We start from the raw sequence: 5830 nt of genomic DNA, 5'->3' as shown, positions 1-5830 counted from the left end.
TGAGCAGATGACTTTTAAAATCACTTTATCCAATTTTAAGCCAGATACATTAACTTCATTAATAGCATTAGGTCAGTAGGGACCATTTCATCATGATTAAGGCACCCTAAAGCTCCAAGGATCTGGGAGTATGTGGTTATTGTTGGATAATGGTGACTTTCACTTTTAACATTGTTTGATCTATAATTTGTCCCATATTTATATAGGAAATATATAAATTCTCCAAAATTACTGCTGTAAACGATGACTAATATAGTAAATACTTAGTGCATTTATGTAATAGGAAAGAGTAGATGAAGAAAGTCTCTTAATAATTGATGGATTAAATAAAATATGAGATTATAAGAATAAGGGATGAATATGTGAGGGAATGATGAATCAGAGACATAGCAAGCATTGTTAGATATGGGGAATAAATGTACTTATCCTGAAATTACTGATTTGTAGTTAAGACCAGTATATGGTGTTAATAACCACTGGGTAACACTCAAGATAGTTACAAACATCTGTTAATTTCATATTTAGTCTGCAAGTATTCATGGAAATTGTTAATTATGGGGCATATAAAAAAGCTTAGCAGGTAACAAAATAAAAATAAACCAGTGGGACTACCTCAAACTAAAATGTTTCTGTATAGCAAAGGAAACAACAAAACCAAAAGGCAACCCACAGGATGGGAAAGAATATTTGCAAACCATATACCTGATAAGAGGTTAACTCCAATATATAAGGAACTTGTATAGCTCAATAGTAAAAAACAAACAAACAAACAAAAAAACAAACTATTAACCCAATTTTTAAAATGGGCTAAGGGCTTGAATAGACATTTCTCTGAAGAAGACATATAGATGGCCATCAGGTACATCATCAGGGAAATGCAAATCAAAACCACAATGAGATATCACTTCACACCTGTCATTAACAAAACAAAAGACAACAAGTGTTGGCAAGGATGTGGAGAAAAGGGAATCCTTGTACACTGTTGATGAGAATATAAATTGGTGCAGCCACTATGGAAAACAGTATGGCAGCTTCTCAAAAAATTAAAAATAGAACTACTGTATGATCCAGCAATCTCACTTCTGGGTATTTATCCAAAAGAACTGAAATCAGGATCTGGAAGAGAGATGAACACTCCTATGTTCATTGTGCATTGTTTACAAAAACCAAGATGTGGAAACAACCTAAATGCCCATCTGCAGATAAATGCATAAGAAAATGTGATGTATACATACAACGGAATACTATTCAGCCTTAAAAAAGAAGGAAATTCTGCAGTATGTGACAACATGGATGAACCTTGAGGACATTATGCTTAATTGAATAATCCAGTCACAGAAAAATAGATACCGCATGATTCCACTTATAAGAGGTATCTAAAATATTCAAATTCATAGAATCGAAGAGTGGAATGGTTAGTTGTCAGGGCCTGAGGGGAGGAGGAAATGGGGAGTTAGTAATTAACCAGTGTAAAGTTTTAGTCAAGCAAGTTTCTAGAGATCAGCTGTACAACCTTGTATCTATAGTCAACAATACATAATATACTGTACACTTAACATTTGTTAAGAGGATAGATGTCATCTTACCACAATAAAATTAAAAACCAAACATGAATTTTAAGATGCTGTAGCTATCCATCAGAGGCTTACAATCTAATTGGACCATTATTCACTGGAAAATGGGATTTTACAGAATCAGACAATAGTGATATTTTTCTACTGTTAGCATCCATCACCCACCAGAGTTTACAAAGGAATATGTATGTGATCATCTTGCTTCATTCCTCTACTGTCAACTCTCTTTTGGTTAGCCCGGGTTTCTTCTAGAATCATTTAATCAAATACCTTGACGGCACTAAATACCCAGCATGGAATAATTATAAGTGGTGTATTAAAAGAAGTAAACTCCAAAACTCAGTTCTCCAGGCAAGGCACATATGATCTGATCCCTTGTACAGTAAATTTTTGCAAAGTGATACAAAGACTGAAATATTATTTAGTATATCACTTAATATCAGTCTTATGAATGGATAAATATAGTAAATAGTGATTTATCAGTTGACATCACTTTATTTTGTTAAGTACAATAATAAAATACTAGAGTGATGTTTAGTATAACCATAAAATCAGTCTTAGTTTTCTATTTTATTTTTCTCTTTTAGGTTATATATATGGAACAAATATATGTGATATATAAATTTGAATGTTAATTAGTGATAGAAATATTTCCAGTATAAATTGTAGTGTTGTATCATATATGGCAAACAGTGGTTAATTCCTTTACTATAGAAAAAATATAAATTCATTAAAAAATAGAAAAAAATGGGCAAATATCTTGACAGGTAGTTCATAAAAATACAAATGGATAATAAGCACGTGAAAATGCTCAATTTCACTCATAATTTAAAAATGAAAATTAAAACAACAAAGAGATAGGAATTTTTCACCTATCAGATGAATGCAGTTTAACACTTGGATAAAATGTCTGATGGAGGTTGCAGGAAAAGAGACATTGTCATGCACCCTTGAGACAGAAGAGTGCAAGCTCCTTTCCACTTCACCGGGGGAAAGTTTGGCGGCAACATCTATTCAAATTAAAAATGCAGTGGCCCTTTGACCTAATAGTGGCATTTCTAGAAATTTGCCCTATCCATATTCTTGACAAAGTGTGAAAAGATAATATGTGCAAAAGTGTATAAAGCATTGTTATTTATATAAACAAGAATCCCAAGTGAATGCCCATCAGTACAGGAACTCTTTAAATAAAGCATGGTACATCTAAGCATCCGGCAACCCCGCATTAAAAATGACGTGGTAGATCTGTATGTCATGTTATGTGATATGTTATTGTGTAAAATGAAAAGGCAAGGTGCAGAGAACTATTACAGTATGGTATCATTTGTGTGAAAAATGCATTTAGAAGCCTGAAAGTTGCAAGAATTTGATGAAGATAGTGATTATATCTGGGGGAAAAAAGAATAGGCGGTCTGGGGTGGAAGGGAAAGGTTTATTTTCATTTTATACCTATTTCTACCTTAATTGTTTTTTAAATTGATGTATTTACTTTGTCTCTAGTGAAAGAAAATCCACTTGAAAATGCAAGTGGCAGAAGTGAAAAAATCAAAAAGGGAGAAGCTTGAATAAGCAGTCTTAAAAAAATTGGGGACTGACTGACTAAGCTGTGAAAACTAGTTCTTTATATAAGTGGATATTTTATATCTTTTCCAATTGTAATTTTTCAATTGAAAAAGTACAAGCAATAGAAGTACAAGCAATAAAAATTCTAATGCTAGACATAGAAAAAAAATTTACGGTTACCAAATGGGAAAGTTGGGGAGGGAAAAATTAAGAGTTTGAGGTTAACATATACACACATATATATATACATATATAGCACAGGGAACTATATTCAATATCTTGTAATAACCTATGATGGAAAAGAATGTGAAAAAGATTATATATATATATATATATATATATATATATATATATATATATATATATATATATATATATATCTGAATCACTTTGCTGTATACCTGAAACTAACACAACTTTGTGAATCAGCTATACTCCAATACAAAATTCTAATGCTAATACTTTCAGATTTCTTAAACGATTAGAAATAGCTTTAACATGCAGCCATGTTATTCTAACATTTATCGAACACGGTATTACTCTGTGCCAAGAACTATGCCCAACACCCTTTTTTTTTTTATTTTTATTTTTTATAAAGACAGTGAAATAGAGAGAAAGTCTTATTTATTTATTTATTTATTTATGGCTGTGTTGGGTCTCCATTTCTGTGCGAGGGCTTTCTCTAGTTGTGGCAAGTGGGGGCCACTCTTCATCGCGGTGCACGGGCCTCTCACTATCACGGCCTCTCTTGTTGCGGAGCACAGGCTCCAGACGCGCAGGCTCAGTAATTGTGGCTCACGGGCCTAGTTGCTCCGCGGCATGTGGGATCTTCCCAGACCAGGGCTCGAACCCGTGTCCCCTGCATTGGCAGGCAGATTCTCAACCACTGCGCCACCAGGGAAGTCCCCAACACCTTTAATATATATTATCTTGTTTACTCTTCACAACAAATTTATGATGCATGTATTATTCCTAATTTGATTTTACACATAGCTCAGAGATGTGCAGTAACTTATTCATGATCACACAGCAGGTAAATAGCTCTGGAATTAGAAACTCAGAACTCCTCCCACAATCTCTATGTTGGATTACTTCTAGGAGATTAGGATGCAAGAGGAAGGCTCTGAGGTCTTAGATTTTGTCCATATTGGCACAAAGAAATAGTGGAATACAGTATTACCTGAAGTTATGGTATAAATATTTGTAATATACATGGATAATTTACTTTCACGTCCTTTGCTTATGCAGGTTACCCAGACTTAAAGAGCTCACCTGCAGGCATCCTCTAATCCAGGGGTCCCCAATCCCTGGCGGCAGACCGGTACTGGTCCGAGTCAGAGTCCGAGACCTGCTATGAGTCAGAGACCTGTTACGAGTCAGAGACCTGTTATGAACCAGGCCACACAGCAGGAGGTGAGAGGTAGGCTAGCGAGTGAAGCTTTATCTGCTGCTCCCCATCACTCGCATTACCGCCTGAACCATCTCCCCTGCCCAGTCTGTGGAAAAATTGTCTTCCACGAAACTGGTCCCTGGTGCCAAAAAGGTTGGGGACCGCTGCTCTAGTCCAGAGTCAGCACTGGGTTATTGTGGGGCCAACAGAGGATGTTGAATGCAGGGCACGGAGAAAGGTTTAGGAGAGGTAGGGCTAGCTAGGAAGATGGGTCGAGCCTCAGAGATGAACAATGGCAGGGAGCTTGGAATCCAGGGAGGCAGTCTGGGGCAGCAGGGACGAGAAAAGAAGGATCAGGAACCCAGGCAGAGGGAGACAATAAGAACTCAGTGCCCCAGGAGAGGAGCCTGACACTAAGTCCAGGGTTCCTCAGGGTCAGAGCGCTTGTTTACATGGTAACTCGGTACCATTAGTAAGAGAACCTATAGGATGGAAGGACCGAGAGGCAGACAGTTGCTCATGACGCCTACATTTTTAACTTCTCAAGGGCAGGGACCAGACCTTATTTATTTTTGAAACCCCAGAGCCTGGTAATGTGCACTTAGCAGGCACTCACTGTTTGAAAATGAAATGTGGACAGTTCTCCACCTGCTCTTGCCCCAAGCGTTCCCTGCTTAGCAGCCAAAGTTCCCATTGATCTAAATCTCTTAATCATTTGTAGAAGTTGGGTGGATGAGATGGGAAAGGCTCAAGATGTCTAGCGGGATATACACTATGAATTTTCATGAGCAGAAAAAACACCCTTCTTTTTCCTGCTAGCTATTTGTGGACCCTCACTAACAGTCTGGAAACCTTTAAAGGATTTTGAATGGAGGACTGTGGGTTAGGTAATGTCCCCTTCACTCCAACTTTTGTAAAGTTCTTACAAATCAGCTCACTTTGTTTTTAATTGTCTCTCTGAAAAATTCATAGTTCTTTCACAGGCTCACTTTCTTGTTATATTGATTTGATAAGGAACTTGTAGGTCATATTTAACATCCCAGGATGGAGTTCTTCCCACCCTCCTCTCTCCACCACAAAGAAACAGACTAAGGAACAAATCAACCATATTCCCGGCCGTACCATCTTCTGAAATTTTTTTTGGATTAAAAAGATTTTGACAGTTCTACAAATCACGGAACTTTGTAGTCAACTCCTGAGAGAAAAATATAAATTAGCAATTTTTTCATATGTGTCGACCCTCTTCTACCATCCTCTGGTGAAATTAGGTATTGCAAACCAATTTTAAAATATGTGGATATTC

Source organism: Eschrichtius robustus, chromosome 17 (assembly GCF_028021215.1).
Source record: "Eschrichtius robustus isolate mEscRob2 chromosome 17, mEscRob2.pri, whole genome shotgun sequence".
Classification (NCBI taxonomy): Eukaryota; Metazoa; Chordata; class Mammalia; order Artiodactyla; family Eschrichtiidae; genus Eschrichtius; species Eschrichtius robustus.
The sequence above is the reverse complement of the archived record's forward strand: the minus strand, read 5'-3'. Positions refer to the sequence as shown.